We start from the raw sequence: 15537 nt of genomic DNA, 5'->3' as shown, positions 1-15537 counted from the left end.
TATTCACAGTACGCAGACATCGTCTTAAATTTCACCTCGATCGTTGTCGTCAGTAAAATTATAAAAATACACCGCAATTACCAAACAGATCACTTTCACTGATCCAGAACACAAGCGTAAAAGCAAATAATCACATAAATGAAAACGTGCAGCACACTTTGAAACCTATCATTCCGGCACTGAAGTTCTGCACTGATGATGTGATATCCATTTGTTCTCGCTGCAGTTGTTGCAGATTTTTTCTTAGATTGCAAACAAACCGAAAACTCTTACTTAAAACACGCATATACTGTTTTTCTCTTCAACGGCAAGATTGCCGTTTGTTCGTATCTCGGCGTCGAGTCTTACGTGCTCGTATGTCTCGGGAACTCGCTCATTAGTAGTTCCCTAATGTACTCCTCTTAATAACTACAACGGACTTGTAATTTGAGATGTTTTACTTACATTGACCACGCAGCTTGCATTCACAAAATTACTCTCGTAATTGCTGACGTGAAGTAAACTTGAGAATTTCAATCGAACGTAGCGAGCTAACCCTGACTCAGGGTGTGAAGTGTGCTGACACAGATAAGAAGGTAACATAAACTACAGCTCCCTGCAAGATGTTTAATAAAATAAGCCCAGATGTTTTGTGTTTATTGGGAGTCTGTGAGACCTCACGTCACCGGTTAAAGGATATAATAACGTTAAAAAAAAGCAATGAAAAATCGATATTTATTATTCAGCAGGCTTATGTTAAATGCATACCGGTACCTAAGATATTTATTATTTAGTACAAATGTAAATATTAAGGGTAAATACTCCATAATTTCAGACGGGTGTTCACTAACTGTTGGTGGGACTCATGATTCAAAGCCTGACGAAAGAGATCTTAACATTGCAGCAGCACTGAAAGATCAATTTGAGCCTGATGAAAATCCGTTTCATTCGAGTTCTACTTTATTTGACGATTCATTTTCCGTATTGGAAGATAAATCTGCAGTAGAGGCGTCATCCTCCGAGGAGTTTATAACCTCTGAACAGCTGGGCCAGATGACACCATACAAGTGGAATCAGTGACTAAAACCCGTGATAACGTGGAAGTAAACGTACTGACCGAAATATTGTCGACTCCAGCACACCCAAGCATGTTAAAACTACAATGAATGACTGTAAATATACTATAACCAGTTCATTATCACTTACTAATGTTTACGAAACTAATATAAGACCTTGTACGAAACGGTATGGAGTGGCGCCTCATATCGGTACTTGTTGGAATCAGCTCTAACATAGAGGTAACTACAGCACTAGCTGCAGTTACCAGTCGTTGCGCAGATAACTGTGAAGAAGCCGATAACTGTTGTTTCGGAAACTCATTTTAAACGTATCACCATGTTAAGTCACTGATAACTACGCATCTACCCAACTGCCATCCCAGAAACCGGCCAGAGCTAATTCACAGCAAAGCAAACGCATTACAGGTCAACATTAATTTACAAATTTAGTGCGTCGTTTCTGTGAGATAAAGCTCTTCGCAGCTCGTGACAAGGTCAGAACGCTACTGGATGTCACCTCTTCCGAAACGGGAAGTACGAGGGGAGATGGGCTCCTAGCCTCAAGCAAGCTGAAGTTACAGGAAATAACTACCACCGTGTATCTCTCAGATAACACTCGACTAATGCAATGCTAGCTCGGCACTAGTGACATTCTTACTGCAAACAAAAATGGTGGGGCCGGTTCGACATGACCCAATATTCTGAATGTGGATGATTTAAAAACCCATGATGTTTATATACATTCATACACATTGACATACGTTTACAGACGTTCTCTAATTAAAATCAACATTAAATGTGTTTCTTAACCAATCTACAAGAACATTATTAAATCAGAAGAGAAAATATTACAAAATTACACCTATTAAAACTAACTTATAAAAATACCAAAATGTGTTCAGGAGTACTGTTATAAACATGTCCTTTCCAGTTGTCCAGAGCGTCCACTTGAGTGCATTTCACGCAGTCATTACATACCAACTTCCCTTGACTTCCACAAACAAATTTGTTCCAAACTCGACAGGAATGACATGCGTTTGTGTCGTTGTTGGGACAAAACTCACATCTCTTCCTTTCTCCAGGCTCTTCCTAATGACGTTTGTGTGAGTTTACTCATATTTATTGAGTATAAAGGTTTCAGACCTCAGTTGTTTGGCGGACTCATCTGCTGCAGTCTCGATCTCATAACATCCACAACCAATTCCTGTTCTAATAACTTCAGGAACATCCTGCGAACCATATACATCTTCCCACGTTTGTCACTACAACAAAACACTACATGAGCATTGATTGCAGCTAAATTAAACATAATATTTTGATAAAATACAAATGTACGAACAAATTAATAACATAACAGGGGACACAGACTGCACACGAAACTAGCGGCAAAGGGTCATTTTGACCCGTACATGTCAACAATGTGTCACTGTGACCCGGACAAGTCAACAGTGGGTCACTGTGACGCGGACACGTCAACAATGCACAAGTAATGGGCGCGAACTGAGATATGTGAACGGGTCATGTAGAGAGGGGAGCGCCAGGTAGGTACTAGGAGAGACAAGTACAGTTACTGGCTGGTTGATGAATTAAAATAAAAAATGTGTGATGTTAAGTCATAGAGTCTGAGCGCCACCATTTTCGGGTTAAGTTAACGAAAGGCACCTGCTATTAAAAATACAATGTCTTGTTGCTGATTTATTCCTGCAGTAATGATTATCTATAGTTGCGGCCACCACATTAGCCGGTTCAGGGAAGTTACGCTGTTGCCAAGGTTACATAGCAACTGGTGATGTCTAATTGAACACAGCATTTCGGAGCGCGTGGCAATTTATTCACTCCCAAGCTACCTCCTTCAATGTTGCAAAAGAAATTACACTACAAACCTCAAAAAGTACTAATAATTCTAGCGGTTTAACTATTTTTCACATAAACCAATTAACGTAATTACTAAGAATAAAGTCCTGGACAAGTAAATTTAAATCCGTAAAATCATATACTGAAATTTTCAATAGGCCTAAATGGCTACATTTTTGTTTCTTAGGTCAATAAATGTTGTCTGAGGAAAAATATAAGAAATCATCTACTTTATTTTAATCTGTTGCATGTTTCCATCGGTCTTTTAGATTTCCTGGAAAATAGTCACAACGTGGCCATATAAATGTCGCTAGCTGAGGTCGTTCCAGATCGTGCGCGCCTGTTCAGGAGACAGGGCACGGTGAGTTCTTTTGGATTACTTTTTTATTTGTGTAAGTTTTTTAAAATATTCTTATTTGTTTATGGTTTGCATAACTTTAAATATTTATTCTGCAGTATAGAAGAAAGGAATACTTCAAAGAATACGTGGACCTGGAGCAGAGCAGCTTCGACTAGACAGCACTGCACGATCAGCGTTGTCAATTCGTGCCCAGAGTTAAAGGAATCTCGACCATCTGTCGTTTCACCGGTCTCGTATCTGACAACAACGCAGGTTTCCTCACCCGCCTCATTCAGTGGCCGCAGCTGTAGATAAAATATCATACGAGATATTTCTGTTGCTTTCCTATTAGAATTATACTTCCTGGTGCAGAAATATTATTTTAATAATAATGATATTTGTTTATACGTACCATTGACTGCTTTTACGGCTTTGGGTGACGCCGATGTATCGGGATATTGTTCCACACGATTTATTTTACGTCCTTGTGAACCTACAGACACGGGACTGACGTATTTGAGCACCTTCAAGTACCACAGGACTGGGGCGGGATTCAACCCACCAACATGAGCTCAGGAGTTAACTGAACGTGTTTGTCAATCAACGTCGGTTCGAATTTAGAACATTCCTTCTGTGAAGCATGCGCAGTTTCAAAGGCATGGGAATCAGTTGAATGAATATACACAGAACTGTAGAGTTTTAAAACTTTAATGAGCATAGTTGTAGTCCCTTTCAACAAGCAATTGTACATAATCATTGAAGGTGGAGCATGCACTGACCTCATAATTGATGGGTTATCGCTAGGGGTGCTTTCGAATCAGGTAATCATTAGGATCCCCAATTCTTCTACCGCCAGCATGCTCTGTAACAAGAATTTCATGGCATTTTTATTAACTATGATTTGAAAAATACAGGACGTCAAGAAATTAGGTATCCTTTTTGTAGAAACGGGGATGTAGGGGTAACATGTCGATGGTTTAAAGCAGGGCCTCTCAAACGCCCAAAATCTCACGCGTGCAAACCGAAGCGCGGAGGTTCCGTGCATCGTGCATCGGTCCGAACCGGTTCGGACCAGCGTTTCGTCTCGGGGCTACTCTGCTAAGCTCGGCTCAACGTGGCTCGGATGTTGGTGCGCTGCGGAGCAAGTAAGGAAGGGGTAGACAGGTGGAGTGAGGTGAGATAGGCGTAGGGGAAAAGAGGGAGAGAGAGCGCGCTATTGCTCAAAATCGAGGAGTGGGGTTCAGCACTCCGGTCAACCTAGCCAAATCGTCTTTTGCATCTTGCGCTGTACAATGCACCGGCGCATGCACTCTGAGAGGCTCTGCTCTAGAACCATGTTGTTCCAAGTCCCGTTAATCTTATTTTACAGTAGAGGTGGTTTCATTTTAGAGCAGTCAATTTGTACCTTATTTGTTATCATAGACTAAGCTTGTGACTCTATTAGGTTCTTATAACATGTACAAATGAACAAATCATTGCAAACATTGAAAATTAATAGGTCATAGGGAGGTGATGGTGATGGGCACCGAAAAAAAACTGCTTACAGAAATAGATTTATTTCAGAGATGAAGGTAATCGTCGGCTGTAACTCGATCCGAGTGTGTGTTTGGGATGACTAAACAGACCAATATTGGCATAAAACATACGCCTCACAAATCACACTGAATGGGTGCAGGGGTTTGGGGTTCTAATTGACGGATTTTTCTAGCTTGTCGCTTGGCCTCTTGATGTCTGCGGCGTTCTCTTTCGAACAAGTTGACAGCGGTAGATTTAGTGTTCCGCCACAGTGAACGGTCCACAGCACATTCTTCCCATGCCTGTATATCTATACCAGTTGTCTTCATGATGTAGTTCAGCTGGTCCTTAAAACGCTTAAGAGGAGCTCCATGACGTCTATTGCCGGAGCTAATTCACTATAAAGAATTTGGCGGGGAAGCCTGGTATCACTCATGCGGTGAACATGGTCCAATCATCTCAGTTGATGAGCGACGATTGTTGCCTTAATGCTGTTTAGCTGCGCTTTGTCGAGAACTGCCGTGCTGGACACATAGTCCTCCCACTTGATATTCAAGATGTATCTCTTTTTTTGTTGGTGGAAGCAGTCAAGCTTCCTAATAACGCGGTGATCGAGTGTCCAAGTTTCACAGCCATATAGTAGCGTGGAAATAACAACAGCTTTGTACACCATGGGTTTGGTATGTAACTTTAGGTGGTTATTCATGAAGACACTATTCATTAACTGTTTAACAAATAATTGAAATACACCGTTATACTCAGATGTTCATATCCTTGCTACAAGTTTCACTTAAGTGACAATTCGAGTTGTCCTCTCATTAGAAGTACTTGTAAAATCACTTCATGTCCTTTACTTTTTATGCTTGCAGTGGTAGTTACTTTTGGTTGGGGTAAACTTACAGTAGAATTGGACCACGTCTTAGTGTGCACTAACTTCCTTAACATAATATCTGAAAATGAAAATTTTGTATTTCACTCAAATACTGCCTTTTTCTATGGGGGTGCCTTTCCTAATGTGTCGATCTCTTGAACTGCACTACGACCAGGTTCTTGGTATTTATGTTCTGTAATGATTACGTTATTGTTGTCGCTCTCCAACAAATTAATTAAGGCAATGGATATGTTGTGTTTGAAGTTTCGTTGGTACTGTGATTCTTGTACGTGGAACAGTATGGTCCGTAAATTAATAGGAACAACACGGCTCTCTTGATATCAGGCGTTTTAAATGGATCTCCTTCATCCCTACCATGGAACATTCGTTGAGCTTCATAGACCAACGATGTCCATGTCGGAGGATTGCTTGTATATTGTAGATGTAAAAATCTGTAGTTGCTGTTAAACCAGGGGACTGGATTCTGACTGCAGCTCAACATGTGTTTTTCTGTTTACATAATACCTGAACGTCTATGTGCCAGGGAGGGTAGTCATTGTGTCGTGGTGGTCGGAAGGCCCGTTTAGTGGCGAGATTCCGACGAAATTTGATCGCCAGTTCCTTAAAGCTGGACATACAGAAGAAGTAATTAAAGTGGTGGTGAACAAGTTCAAGCACAGTGGGGCCGTTAAGAACGAGCCTAGAAAAGAGCATCTCTCAACCTCTGATGACGGGATTGGGACCATTAGGACACTCGCTAAACGCAGTCCAAAATCGGTGCGGAGTTTGTAATTTCACCTGAACATTCTGCGGTGCGCCACACGTGAAACAAAAAGCTCTGCACCGTTTGCACAGGGTATTGACACGTGCGTGGAAGCTTCTCAACATCCTCGAGCATGATGAGGCAATCTTCCATATTTGTGGAAAGGTGAACAGACATAACTGCATTATCTGCGCTCACACACCGCCACACACTGGGTGAAATCGCTTCAAAACTTGGTCAGAATTTAAATAAAAAAAAACGGAAAAAAGTGCGCGTTCCGACTAATAATAATAATAATAATCGTATGGCCTCAGCTACCGTGTGCAGACACTTTAATTTGACACCATCGGGTTGCCTGCTCGTTAATCTCGACGTTCCGTTTTACTCTAGGCCTACTAGATTGTAGACCGAGTAAACAGAAATTCTCTCGGGTGTCAACGGCTGAGATTTAATGAATTTTGTCGGGTAAACACCAAATGTATCACCAGAGATCTGTTACATGCCGACATCGTACGACATGGAGTGTCGGATGGACTATTTTCCGCACTTCAAAAATTCGACTATCTCTGCCAGGTTTGAACCCGCTATCTTCGAATCCGACTGTAGTCTCGCGATACCTTGTGTAGATGGCACTGGTGCGTACTAGTCCAATGCTGCGGTGGCATTTCAATCACAAGTACTTGCCGGGACAGTTTGCCGGAAAACAGTGAATCAGAGAAGGACATATTTTTCAGATTTGGTTTGTGTTTGCTTTTTAATATATGGCAGCGATCCTGCCCGGTCATCCGGACAAAACAAGATGGGTAGAACTCCAGAAGGTACGTTTGTGATAGTTTTAACCGGTGTAATGAAGTATATCGACTTAAAACTAAAGTGAATTTAACCTGCTTAGCGTACTTATTATTATTATTATTATTATTATTATTATTATTATTATTATTATTATTATTATTATTATTATTATTATTATTATTATTGTACCGGGCGGTACACCTCCACACCGCTAATTCAAAATGTGCGCCAGTTGAAACTCCTCTGTTGGAGGAAGTCTGAACTACGCTATTAATTCTCTACTTTCTCTGAAGATGTCACCACATGGAAAACTTTGAGTTTTTGAACTGTGTCATTTGTGATGTGTTTTTGTTTCGCTTGAAGTAAGAAGTGTGAACTTTCTCTTCTAGAGGACACTACTGAAGATCAACAATAGTGCACCCTAGTGCGGAGTCAAAGAACTATTTTGTTGGAGAAATTTTTATTTCAAATGTTTGTTTCTTGCTAAATTTCTTTCTGTTATTGTTTAAGTTGGCTGTATACCCCTCTTTTCCCCCTTGTTTTAAATCTAGCCTATCCCGAATTTCTCGAATTAATTTTCCACCAATTATGTGTTTCTTCTTAGTATTGTGTAGGGGGTTTATTGATCTACCAATAAAATCATCGCGGGAGGGTGTTTTCATTCCCCTAACGCCTAGGACCTTCTGCGAGAGTATTTAAACTGCTGATTTTAGGGTCTCCGGGCCACTTCTGTTCCATCTTTCAGTGTATAAAGTACATAGCAGGAGGCGGGAAGCGCCTCTTTCCTCGGCAGCGGTCATCAATAAGGTAATGGCCGATTAATAAATTCTTTCTTTGCTAGCTCAGCAGTTTAACTCTCTGGGCGGGTGCGAAGCGTTCCTCCATGTAACTTTTTCCTAAAATGTAACGATCTTTTCTTCTATTCTCTTTTAAGCTGCATATTGGGATAGAGAGTGCTAACCCTCTCGAGCTCCCACTCACATTGTCTTGAGGTGAACTTATTTTCTCAACCTATTCTTCGTTAATGTAAAACAAATTGATCTTTTCTAAAGTCACCTCGGTAGTATGGGATTAGCCCTTGCATTAGTGGCCTAGAGCCAGATTAGGTTTTTAAAAACAAGTGTATTAGGAGTGCAAGATCGCCTCCTCTCAAATTGTTATTTTAGAGGTCATGTAATTGCCCATTTTTATTTAATAGACCTCAGTAGGTTGGGTATTTTACCCCTGTGTCTATGTCCAGTGAGGACAACTTGAAGGTGGAGTTTGGTGTGGCCTGGGAGAGGCTTAAATTTTGAGAGCGAGTGGCTCTTTTGAAAATTCAGTGTTGTATGCCTCGTGGAGGCTTTTCAGTGTAATTTGGAGCAAGGGCTCCTAGGTATGAATGGGGTTTTCTGCCCCTCTGTTAAAACTTGTGTTTGGGATAAAACTGAGCTGATTGCCCAAGCATTGTGAAGTCAGGGCGCGAAGCCCAAATTCTGTAAATATTGTAACTACCCCTTTTTGACTTGCTACTTTGTACCTGCCATGCTTGTTATTTCTTTGTTTTCGAAAAGAAAATATAACCTTGTTAAATTTTAAATTAATTTTACATTGCACTATAATTTCGTAGCTTGAAACCCATTCACACCCGCACCTTCTTTCACCTCTACCTACCACGGAAAAACTCCGTAACAATTATTATTATTATTATTATTATTATTATTATTATTATTATTATTATTATTATTATTATTATTATTATTATTATTTGTTTTATTTGTATTCGAAATTATAAGTTATGTAAATGTATACTCATCTACTGGTTAAGTGCCCATCCTCATCGGGGGGTCTGCCTTACAAGGGCTGCACTCGGCTAGAAATAGCCACACGAAATTATTATTATTACTGGTTAAGTGTAAGAGAGCGCCTTGAGCCCTAACTTCGCCACCAATAAAGTATTATCTATCTATCTACTACCGATATTATCCGAAATCTCTGGCAACAAATTTTCCGCAACATGGCTCCACTTTTGTAAATGGCTTTACTACTACCACCTTAATAGCATAGTGGAAGTGTTCAAATATAATTGCGCTTCTATTGGACGGTTAGTTTTCTTCTGGCATCTTCCTGTCCACTTATCTCGAGTTTCCAGGATATCACAACTAAAGAAGATAAACAGACACCACCTGAAGTAGAAGGTCTTCTTATCGAACCATCTCCCAGTGGACAACACGACAGCGACCCTTCTGACAGCCGTTACTACTCAAGCGACGAATGTAACAACGATTTCGATTGAAAAATATAAAACATTGAATTAAACATTTCAGTATGGCAATTGCGACATTTAATTCGTTATCAGCGACTTCAAATACCTTATACCCGAAGTTTTACTCGAATTCGATAAATTTATGATATTTGATCCGACATATTGGAACCGCTAATTTGAATTTTATAATTCTGACATCGGATTCGTAATCTAAAATCTAAAAATAACACAGTTTTGAAGGATTTTATATCCACTTTGCTGGTATGTCCATGTTTTGAAGCGAGTCGGTCTACTGTGCGCTGGTGGAGCACTTGGAAGTCCTGCGAGACTCTTCCAAAGTTAATATGAGGGTAGCAAAAACCATTGACAACATTTACTGCCGTTTCTTTTCGGCCGAAAACACCATTAATGGCGTAATATAATGGGGGTAGTATATCTGAATATCCTGCAAGATTTTCTGTTACCTCAACTTGCGCAGGATGAATGTTTGAACACCGTCTACTTCCAGCAGGACGGGGCACCACACCATTATGCCCTAGAGGTTCACAGATATTTGAAGGACGTTTTTCCTGGAAGATGGAATGGACATTAGAGATCCATGAGCTGGCCGGCGCATTCTCCAGACCTCACACCAATGGACTTCCTTTTGTAGGGATTTAGCTAGGGACGTGTGTTCCGTCAGCGCATTACTACACTGGCGGACCTTAGAGACCGAATTCGACAAGCTGCTGCAGCCATAACACGACGAATGCTACAGAAAGTCTTTCGTGCATGGTGCTTATGTTTAAATAATATATATTTACTAAAGAAATTTAGCAAACACTTCCCCCACTTGAGAATTGCCTAAAGGCAAAGCACAACAAGCTAATGATAATATTCAAGAAATTCCAAGAGATTAAATAGAACATGTGATAAACATATCGTCGCACAGTGCGTAATTTCACCGAATCTAGCCGGCCAAAAGTCCTATCTCGGAAACTAATGGACCGATTTACATAAAACGTAGTATGTAACTGCTATTATTGGACATAATTAAGTGTGTGGTCAATCAAGTACAAAGAACAAGTTACTACGGCAGGAATAGAATTAGTAAACTTTGTAATTTTAATAATTTTTCATTATAGCTTTAAGAAATTAAATAGATGTTAATAGTGGGATATGATGTTTAGAATATTTAAAAACAGATACAGGAATACATGTACTTGCCAAACAATTTATTCATTAGATGCAGTTACATTAGAATCGCTATCGTCACTTTCATTAACTCCTTCGGCAGAACCAGATACAGGAGGCTCAGACAGTAAGTTGAGCACTTCTCGTGAAAGCGGAATCAACTTTCTCCTTCTTGATTTCCCTAAGCTGGTAATATAAGGATCCGATGATATAAGCAGCCCATGGAAAAGGTCAGTATTTGTGTCTTTCTGGAAGGTTTCCTATTATCTTTATTCCTAGTCTCCTGGGCTTCCTCGGAGAGGTGTCCAATAGGTATAATACAGTGCCATGACCCAAGAGTTTGTGCAAGGTTACAGGCATGTAGTACGACTTGTATTTTTGTAAGTGCAATTGTATAGTTTCCTTTGATTACATGCCAAATGTTACTTTATCAATGGCATACCCACACGAAAGAGTTTCTACGATGGCACTTAGATGGTTTATTAAATTTATATCTACTCCAGTAATATCCGCAGAAGTGGAAGCCTCCCCGAAGAATCTTCTAGCGGTTTCCGTCATTGGTATTGCCAGCATTTTGCTTCGGATATCAATCAATAGACGCGTTTCCTCCCTGAACTTCTGTAGTGATGTCATCTACAGTATTTATTTATTGCGTGTGTATTTTAGGCTTTAAATCAGTGCGTAAATGTATTGTGTTGAATGAGAGTTATGCGATAAGCCTAGGTGTGTGATTTACTTCTTTAACATTAATACTGTGATCTTTTGTAGTCATCTGCAGTATTTATTTACTGCGTCTGTTTTCTAGCCTTTATTGTCTGGATAAAATTAAATGCAATTAAACACATCACCCGCCCGTCAAGTCCATAAAAAATATTTGTCTATTTTCTCTCGCAATTTGTCTTATATTTCAGTGCTGAGGTTTCTTATGTGCCGTAGTTTACTTGTGATTCTGTACGAAACGAACCCCACGTCCTCTTCAGTTCATAAAGGTAATTTTTAGCTTAGTTTCTTCACTCTTTTGTCTTGAACTTACATACTGAATTTCACAAATGTATGTGCCGCCGTTTTCCCGTGATGGCGTTGAGCGGAGCCGTTCGATATGGCAACCCTGTTGTCATAAGAGCAATACTGTTTCCTTAACATGGAGTGAGATATAGTATGCTAATGGCAGGCTCATCCTGACATTTTTGTGATGCACGTCCTTCTGCACGGCTCATTCTCTGCTCGAACCAACTTTTATTGTACTTCAGCAATTTGTCCCCTTTTTTTCTACAATATTTTGTCCAGCGTGATCGAATTTTAGCACATAAAATACTGACAGATTTCCTTATTGACTTGGATGTATCCTCGGAACAATCCTAGAGGTCTAAATGTTCAATTCTAACATTCGCAATATCATCGTTCCGCTTATATTCCCTGCTGTTCCTCAACAGCTCGAAAACCGACCTCCGGGTTACAGAGTACATGGCTTCTGAAAAAAATTAATTACTCTCATGGTCGCTCCTGGTCGCAGCAAAAATTCACAGTTTTCTATTCATTGAAGTATATATAACTCATCTAAAAGACGTTCATTGCGGTAATCAAAGGCAATCCATTTTGAAAGTAAGCTCAAATATTTCTATAATTAGATAGCGCTTGGACACCGTGTACCTGAATTTTAAGTGCATATTTCGGGCAACAATATAGTAATTTTCAGAACATGCTACATACTATATAAAAATACATACCTTCATATAATATAATCACATTGCAAGCTAAAGAAATATTTACTTCTGATGTCTTTACTGAGCCCTTACATATTAATAACTCAGCGATCGCCTCGCCAGAATGGAGGAGAGCCACTTTAGGCCTTCGGTGAGAATAGATAATCAGACAGCGCGACTTTTCAATACTTAATCACTGTACCCAAGAGTCTTATAAACACGACTCACAGAAAATGCGCACTAAAGACAAGGGTTGAAAATATTATTTTTGGCCGGCTGGATGCTAGAAATTACCCACTGTGCGTCGTTGCCGGGACGAAACCTCCTGTGTGTTAATATTTTTGGAGATATACCGACCCGCAGCACATACATTATGAAGAGCGAGAATGCCTTGACAACAGTCACACAATATTTCACCTTAGATGACAGAACCTTACCGGCCAAAGTTCTAAGCTAAAATATTTTACATAGGAGGTTTTGTCCCGGCAACGACGATATATCATTATGAACATTAACAATTCCGTCACTATTTCTGGACCACCTGTATAGTTTTAATATCAAGGTTACTAGTAAAACAATTACAAACCATTATGTCACTATAGATTACGGAGAAATCTGACCGAGATAAATCCGCCGTTGGTCACACAGTATTCCTCGTGTGGAGAAAAATCCATCAACTATATATAAAATGCACAGTGTTTTCCTTTCTTTCGAGTGGTTTAAAGTCGCACTAAGATATCGAAGGCTTTGAGCGACGCAAGGATGGCAGATGGCTAGGACTGGGAAGGAAGCGGCCGTGGCCTTTAATTAAGGTACATTTGCCCGGTGTGAAAATGGGAAAGTACGGAGAACCATCTTCATAGCTGCCCATCATCTTCCGAATACAAACTCATACCAGTGCGACTCTAATGGTACGGCCAACTCACTTAGTTACTGAACGTGTTTCTTTTACCTCACGTCGTGAAATGATTGTCATGTACGATTCCGCAATGTAACGATTAGCACTATTAGCTGCATTCCTCGAGGGCCCGTATTCGATTCCCGGTACTGCCAGAACTTTAGGGATGGAAGGATTGCTAGTCTGTGGTTAAAATGGTACATGCAGCTCACCTTCGTTCTGAGTGTTCCTGAAAAGAACTGCAGCACCACAAGGTGATGCCACGAGTAAACAATTGAAGTTATAAATAATGTTGAGTGTTGGACAAGGAAAAGAAGCATGATGAGCAAATGCGTGCAATGCAAATGCGAATGTCACCCTCTTGGAACCGAGTACGCAATAAGTATATATCAGGATCATTAAATACGGCTTCTATCAGTGGGAAATCGAAGGAGCGGCAGTTGCGCGCGTACGGACACGTACAACGTCGAGATGAAGATCTTTCCGTTAAGAGAGCTCCTGCAATCGAGGAACGAAGGAGAAGACGCGGGCAACATGGTGGTGTACAGCCAAGAAGGCCTTGAGTAGAAATGGCATTCCAGTGGCGGAGACATCCAACCTCTAAGGGTCAGAAGAGCAACCTTGAGTGATACTGGGGAGCGTCCATTGTGGGCACAAATAGAACCAAGAGAAGGAAATTGAAAGCTGTGTGTAAAACGCAATTTTTCAATTCTGTTCAATCTACTAAAACTTTAAACTTATGATAAAAATTCATTTTGACCTAAGTTCATTTATAAACAGAAATCAGATACATTACTGGTAGATTACGGTGATGATATTCTATAGATATACAGTTTCGAAAATATAAACGAACATCGAGAACACCAATGATTTCTTCAAGCAAATCGATATTACCAGTCATACTATCCTCATAAATTTCTCTTAATCGAAGGATGACTCAGTCTCCACAACCGTGCCAGACTGTAAGAGATGCAACGTGTTGTATGGATGTAAAGATGTTGTATGGATCTAAAGATGCTAAAGAAGTATTAAAATTCACCTACGACAACAGTGACATTTCCACTAATCTACAAAATTTGAAAACTAGAAAAGCAGCTGGAACTGATAAGGTTTCGGGGGATGTACTAAATACAATGGGTTGGGATATTGCACCATATCTGGTGTACTTACTTGATTATTGTTTGCATGAATGAGCTATACCAAATGAATGGAGAGAGTTGCTATAGTAGCCCCTGTGTATAAAGGAAAGGGTGATAGACATAAAGCTGAAAATGACAGACCTGTCAGTTTGACATGCATTGCATGTAATTTTTGGGAAGGCATCCTTTCTGATTATATCAGACATGTTTGCGAAATTAATAACTTGTTTGGTAGAAGGCAGCTTCGGTTTAGGAGAGGTTATTCCACTGAAGATCAACTTGTAGGATAACAGCAAAATATAGCAGATATCCTGGATACAGGAGCTCAAATGGACTGTATCGCTATTGACCTATCTAAGGCATTTGAAGGGGTAGATCCTGGGAGACTACTGGCAAAAATGAGTGCAGTTGGACTTGACAAAAGAGTTACTGCATGGGTGGCTATGTTTCTAGAAAGTAGAACTCTGAGAATTACAGTAGGCGAAGCTTTATCTGTCCCTGTAATAATTAAGAGGGGAATTCCTCAAGGCAGTATTATTGGACCTTTATGTTTTCTTGTGTATATTTCAATGATATATGCAAACAAGTGGAATCAGAGATAAGGCTTTTTGCAGACGATGATATTCTGTGCAGAGCAATAAATAAGTTACAAGATTGTCAGTAATTGCAAAATGACCTCGATAATGTTGTGAGATGGACAGTAGGCAATGATATGATGATAAACGGGGTTAAAAGTCAGGTTGTGAGTTTCACAAATAGGAAAAGTCCTCTCAGTTTTAATTACTGCGTTGATGGGGTGAAAGCTCCCTTTGGGGATCATTTTAATATATAGGAAATGTCTTCATTGGGGTAATCACATACATATTATTGTAAATAAAGGGTACAGATCTCTGCACATGGTTATGAGGGTATTTAGGGGTTGTAGTAAGTATGTTAAGGAGAGGGCATATAAGTCTCTGGTAAGACCCCAACTAGATTATGGTTCCAGTGTTTGGGACCCTCACCAGGATTACTTGATTCAAGAACTGGAAAAAATCCAAAGAAAAGCAGCTCACTTTCTTCCGGGTGATTTCCGGCAACAGAGTAGCGTTACAAAAATATTGCAAAGTTTGGACTGGGAATACTTGGGAGAGAGGAGACTAGCTGCTCAACTAAGTGGTATTTTCCGAGCTGTCAGTGGAGAGATGGCGTGGAATGATATCAGTAG

This window comes from Anabrus simplex, chromosome 1, assembly GCF_040414725.1.
Source record: "Anabrus simplex isolate iqAnaSimp1 chromosome 1, ASM4041472v1, whole genome shotgun sequence".
NCBI lineage: Eukaryota > Metazoa > Arthropoda > Insecta > Orthoptera > Tettigoniidae > Anabrus > Anabrus simplex.
This window is presented reverse-complemented; position numbering follows the sequence as displayed.